This window comes from Tupaia chinensis, unplaced genomic scaffold, assembly GCF_000334495.1.
Source record: "Tupaia chinensis unplaced genomic scaffold, TupChi_1.0 Scaffold000390_1, whole genome shotgun sequence".
NCBI classification, from domain to species: Eukaryota; Metazoa; Chordata; class Mammalia; order Scandentia; family Tupaiidae; genus Tupaia; species Tupaia belangeri.
Genome location: NW_006159892.1, coordinates 58657 through 65572, shown reverse-complemented (window position 1 = coordinate 65572; position 6916 = coordinate 58657). Strand labels below are relative to the sequence as shown.

General features: G+C 41.4%; 1 pseudogene; it reads left to right on the top strand.

The window, feature by feature from the left end:
* The first annotated feature begins 714 nt into the window (after positions 1 to 714).
* The window catches only part of LOC102471572 (ras GTPase-activating protein-binding protein 2 pseudogene), a 41919-nt pseudogene continuing 35717 nt past the window's right edge, over positions 715 to 6916 (top strand).

Here is a 6916-nt window from a genome sequence, read left to right as displayed (position 1 = left end):
CCCAAGACAGCCCTCTCAGGTCCCTGGAGATGACCGAGGGCAGGTCATCTCAATCTAAGTTGCCCATGGCAGGGGGAGCCTCAAGAGATGCTTAGGAAGTGTGTGGGGAGGTCTGAAGTATGAGTGAGAGCCTTCAGCATCTTTCCCGGTCGTGGTCAGGGTCGACATCCTCTGGTATGAAATGGCAACCCTCCCACTTCAGGGAGAGATAGGAGCAAGGGGGCATGGAAACCCACCTTGTGGACAAGGGAGTGAGATAGACACCGGAGCCAGATCTACCCACCACATGGCTCACAAGGCCAGCATTCTCCAGAGAGGAGAAAGCACAAGCGCTCGGGTTCAACCTCCTCCAGAAGAGGAGCCTGAAGAGGAAGACCCACCCCACGATCCAAGAGGCAAAGGAGGACCCAGCCACTTTTCCTCTCTTACCGCCTTGACACCCCAATACACCAAAGCCACCTCGACTTCCTCAAAGAACACAGACGGGGAACAGGGGCGAGCTGGGGGAGCAGCGACCAAGAACAAGAGTTACACCACCTCTGGGCCCCCAGCATCTGAAAGACAACCTGGAGAGCTCCAGGAACACCAGAAAAGGGCGATCGCACACAGACCCTGCCCCCCGCCACAGAGGGGAAACAGCCCCCAAAGAACAAACCCACATGGAATCCAGTAAGGGATGTTCTCGACATCAAGGGACCATTTCCCACCAGCAACATGAGGCAGAGAGCAAGGGAGCAAGGTCGAACTGGAGATGCTGCATCCCTGCCTTCCATGCACCAACAGGTGAGCAGGAGAGAGGAAGGGCCCACGAGCAGAGCAAGGTGAGCAGGCCCATTTGCCACGAGTGTCCCTTCCTCTAGAGGCTTCATTTCTTTCTCCCACTACCTCTCTCTCTCTCTCCCCTCCCCCTCCCTCCCATCTTCCCTCCCTCCTATAGCAAGTTAATAAATTATAATACTTAAAATAAAATGCATAATTCTTTTTAAAAGTTTGAAAAAAAATTTCAGAGTTTCTCAGCATAAATATTGAAAAAAAAAATCTAAGTAATGGTCCAGGCTCATGGAGTGGAGAAGATAGTCTTTTCCTTGGAACCACCAATAAATCCCCTGGTCTGGAGAAATAAGAAGCCTGAAGGTACAGCAGTGAAAATTGGGGCAAGAGAGAGGAAGAAAGGTAAAGGATTCGAATAGCAAAGCTTTGACTGGTCTCCAGACCATTAATCCTCTTGCTATGCTGAATATAGTACTAATTCTCATTCACAGGTCAGTGCTCAGGGCTCATACACTTCAATAATATGAACAACTGAAGGAGAGTCCATAAGCCCTCCCACTGAGGAGGCCATTTTAATGGAACTAAAGGATTAGTGCCCTTCAGGAGGTCGCAGCACAGTAAAGGGCCTCAAAGGAAGAGTCTCTCTCCTTTTTGAAGGGGAGGATATGGCAAAGGCAATGGTCATGTAGGACCTTTATCTCTGTCAGGCAAGGTATTAACACTGCTTTGAGGATATGGTGAAAAGTGTAACAGTGCCAGAAGTGGGCACTGTGGGCCTGTGTCTGAGCCACAAATTATGAGGCCACAGCTGTAAATATAGCACCTTGCTCCTTAGCTGGTGCCTTCTGCTTAGTGCTCTGTGGGACACAGTAGATTCTTCTTCCCAAGTACTTGGGGAGTTCACATCAAAATATCCTCATCTCTCTCTCTTTATGTATATAACTCTAAGTTAGAGGGGACTAAAATTACTAAGAGAAGGACTGGGACAGTCAGGGGGTGAAAAAGAATTTGAATGAAGAGTTCCTGCTCCTTTCAGAGTGAGGGAAGGGATAAGAGAGAGGTGGGCATTTCTATGTCAGCTCTGCAACTGAGAGAGAGAATACTAGAGCATTTTCACCATAGCCTGGATGCCTCTCTTCCTCATCCTCTTCCCCCTCCCCACTCATTGCACAAGTAACTGGATTCTGGGATAAGGAGACAGTACCCAGGGGTATGGATGGACCTTTATTTCTCCCCTGGTGACCAGCAGGCTTGTGTACTGGATCCAAGACTTCATCTCAGTGACACTAATTCTTTTACTTCAGGGTCCTGGATTTGGTCATTGCAGATCCAGCCAACCTTGAGATGAGGGTCTCTGGATCAGGAAGTCATTATCTCTTGCCCTGGATACAGCAGAAATGTTGCTTTCCATAGTGTGGTGTGTGTGGGTATCAGTTCTTATCAATGCTTCAACCCAAAGTCTTGTTTTTGGAAATGCTAACCTCACAGGTATCTCACATGAATCTTCTGGCTCTAAATCAGGTATCACATCCTTGCTGAGCATTTTCAGGCTCCAGTCTGAGAAAAAAATTGATTATTACTGTTACACACATGATAGAGACCTCAATGCACACACAGTGGTGTGTGACCATGAAGAAGTGAGACATAAACCACACTTTGAGACCCACAGTTCTTTATGATGGATGTCATCTCTTTCATCAGCACATGAGAGAAGAAGGCCTTTAATTGGATCTTTTGATATCAAAATAACCCTTTCTCAGATCCCATGGTGTCTGCACAATGAGCAGTTTCCTTATTACACATGTTTTGCCAGGCATATCCACACAGCCAGGACCTCTTTATCCAGGACATAGGATATCTGAAAGACAGTGGTGGGGACAGAGAGGCTGACTCCATCCATATTGGGGAAGGATGGCACAACAGCTTTGGGGCTCACATGGAGGTCCAGCTGCTGGAAAAATGATTCAGACTTGCCGAAGTCTCACCTCTCACCCACATTCTCTCTCATTTTCATATTAAAGAGGTTTCTATCTTAGGGTGCATGTGCTCCCTAGAGACAGGCAGAGACAGAGACAGTGAGAGAGAGAGTAAGACATCATCTCCGGGGGGATGTTCATTACACCAACTCTCCTCCATTCTCCTCCTGGGATCAATGACACATGCATGAATCATGCCCAGCATGGTTTTTCAGTCTCTGGGTTTGGAACTTGAACTGTGTCCAGTCATGTGGTTGTCCAGCAACATAACTGCTATGCCACCCGCTGGCCCCCACTACTCTCTATTTACCTGCTGACTACAGGAGGCCCAGCAGAAGCACCTCCATAGGAACATTACCTTAGTATATAGCCCCTCTTATTTCACCTTTTTTCATCATAAAAAACAGCACAGATCTACACATTAACCAAAAGTTCATAAAGTATCTCAGAAATGATTTGACAGTATGTGTAAGGCTTTATGAAAAAACAAAGAAGCGCACATATACACACAATGTTAAATAGTATAAAAGACTGATACAAAATGAGAGATATACCATGTTCATAGATCACTAAAATGAGCATTATAAAGATATCGGTGCCCTGAAATGAGTCTATCAATTTAATACAAGTGTAATTAAAATTTCAGTAACATTTATGGGCTTGTCCAAATACTTAACATTTTATATAAAAAATAGCTAAAATAAAAAATAACTAAGTCAATTTGCAATATATAAATTAATAAGTAAAATAAAATGATATTAGATACTGTGATATTCTACAAAGCAATGTTTTATAATTAAAAACCATGCACAAATGGGCTCTCAGTATTTTTTTAAGGTTCTCTTACGAAAGTAAAGTGGGCAAGGCTGATTATTTTTTATCTGACCTTGGAACAATAACTCACTCTATTGACAAAAATTGAGTGGGTTTCTTATTTCACATTATTAAAAAAGGAGAATCCAAGTAGATTAAAAATATAAATTAGAACATTAAAAGTATAAAGACTGTAGTTTAAATATAGAAAAATGCTTTTATTTCTTGACACAGGAAGCTGTTTCCTAAATAAAAGATCAAAATGCAAATCATAAGGGATGAATACTGAAGGTTTTTGGTTGCAACTATTGAAAGATTTCTGTTCAGGCAGACTGTGCCTTTGGCTGCAGCTGCCTGGTCCATCTGAAGGCACCTGACTGCGCCTTTGGCTGCAGTTCCTGGTCCACCTGAAGGCACCTGGTGAGCAAGGGGGCTCACTGCCCCCACTGACTCCCTTCCAGACACCCCAGTCCAGGATCCACCCAGATCTCTAGACTGCGCCTTTGACTGCAGCTGCCTGGTCTTGGAGTGCAGCTGCGGGGTCCATCTGAAGGCACCGGACAGTGCCTTTGGCTGCAGCTGCCTGGTCCATCTGAAGGTACCTGGTACTTAAAATTTAGTGCATCTTCCATTGGCTAGAAGTAGAAGAAGAGCCTCAGTTATGAATAAACAAGGAAATATATCCCCATCATAGGTACAGAGTGACTCCCCTCCATCTTCTGGGCTAATGGATGATGTTACCAAGATGTCAGACAAAGAATTTTGAACATTTATGGTGAACAAATTCTTTGAGTTGGAACAGAAAAGAGACAACTACAGGAGATGAGAAAGTCATTCCAAGATAAGAAGAAATGGACACTCTGAGAAAGAACCAGATGGAGCTATTAGAGATAAAGTCCGGAATAGAGGAAATAAAAAACTTCCTTGAAAGTATTAAAAGTCGATTAGATCATGCTGAATATTGAATCTCTGATGTTGAAGATAAAACCTCTGACCTAGAAAGAACCACAAAAAAGATAGAGAAAATAACTGAAAAACACGAGGAGAATATATGAGAAATACTAGATTCCATAAGACGCCCAAATATCAGAATAATTGGCGTCCCAGAAGGTGAAGAAACCAATAATGACATGGAAAATCTATTTCATGAAATCCTGGAAGAAAATTTCCCGAGTCCAGAGAAGTACTCAAGCATCAAGACCCAAGAAATATAAAGGACCCCAGTTAGAATCAACCCCAGAAGATCTTCCCCAAGGCACATCGTAGCCAGACTATCCAAGACCACAGATAAAGACATGATACTGAAACAGGCAAGAGAGAAAAGAGAAGTGACTTACAAAGGTCATCCCATCAGGCTAAATTGGACCTCTCAATGGAAACAATGCAAGCAAGGAAAGAATGGGAAGATGTATTGAAAGTGTTAAGAGAGAAACAATTTCAACCAAGATTATTATATCCTGAAAGACTATCCTTTATATGGGAAAAAAAGATAAAAATCTTCTCAAACAAAACCTGAAAGAATTCACAAGCACCAGACCAGCTCTTAAGAAACTCTGAAGAAAGTACTGTTCCAGGAAAACTAAAGAATTAACAGACAAAAACAAAGGAATAAAAGGCAGCTAAGACAATGGCCAACTTAAAGGTCGGGACAGATCTTGTAACATCGATAATAACATTGAAGGTGAATGAATTAAATTCTCCAATCAAGAGACACAGACTCACTGAATGAATAAAAACACAGAAACCCTCTATCTGTTGCCTACAGGAAACCCACTTCATGGATAAAGACATACATAGACTGAAAGTGAATGGGTGGAAAAAGGTTTTCCATGCAAATTGGAATAAAAAAAGAGCTGGAGTTGTGATACTAATTTCTGACAAAATAAGCTTTAAAACAAAACTGTTCAAAGAGACAAAGAAAGGCACTATATCATAGTGAAAGGATCAGTAGATCAAGAAGATATAATGCTTATAAATATCTATGTGTCTAACACAGAAACACCCAAATCTGTGAAGGAAAGACTGTTAGTTAGATCTAAAAAGGGAGATAGACTGCAGTACACTAATTGTTGGAGACCTCAACACTGCACTATCCCCTCTGGACAGATCATCTAGACAAAAATAGATAAAGAGATAAGGGATCTGAATGATACCATCAATCAAATGGACTTAGACATCTATAGGACTTTCCATCCAAAAACCTTGAGATACACTTTTTTCTCACCTTCACATGGAACCTTTCCAAAGATTGACCATATCATAGGGCATAAATCAAAAGATTCATGGAAGCTAATGACAATGAGGACACGAGTTTCTATAATCTTTGGGACATTGCAAAAGCAGTCATAAGAGGGAAGTTTATAGCAATTAGTGCTCATAGGAGGAAGACGGAAAGAAGTTAAATGGATCACTTAACATCACGCCTCAGAGAATTGGAGAAGCAACAGCAAAATGATCCAAAAAAACTCCAGGAGAAAGGAAATAATAAAGATCTGAGCAGAAATTAATGAAATAGAAAATAAGTGAACTATACAGAAAATAAATGAAAGTAAAAGCTGGTTCTTTGAAAAGATAAACAAAATTGATACACCACGACGAGACTTAAGAAGAGAGAAAGGAACCAGGTGAATCAAATCTGCAATGAAGCAGGAAATATACAACAGACAAAGCAGAAATACAGAACATAATTAGAGGATATTATGAACAACTATATGCTAAGAAAAGAGACAATCTGGACGAGATGGACAAATTTCTGGACACGTATAATCTACCAAGATTGAGCCAGGAGGATGTGGAAAGCCTAAATAGGCCCATAACAAGACAGGATATTGAATCAGTAATAAATAACCTTCCAACAAAGTAAAGCCCTGGCTCTGACGGTTTCAGCTCTGAGTTGTATAAAACTTTCAAAGAAGAGTTAACCCCCATTCTGCTCAAGTTATTGCTAAAGATCCAAAAGGGTGAATCTCTCCCTAATTCATTCTATGACACCTCCATCACCTTTATCCTCAAAAAAGATAAGGATAGGACAAGGAAGGAAAACTATAGACCAATATCTCTGATGAATATAGATGCAAAGATTCTCAACAAGATACTAGCAAACCATATCCAACAACTTATAAAAAAGATTGTACATCATGATCATGTAGGCTTTATTCCAGGAATGCAAGGTCGGTTCAACATACGAAAAACCATAAATGTAATATACCATATTAACAGGAAAAAAGACAAAAACCATATGGTCATATCGATTGATGCAGAAAAAGTATTTGATAAGACACAACATCCCTTTATGTTCAAGACACTCAGCAAAATTGGCATACCAGGGTCATTTCTCAACACAATAAAAGCTATCT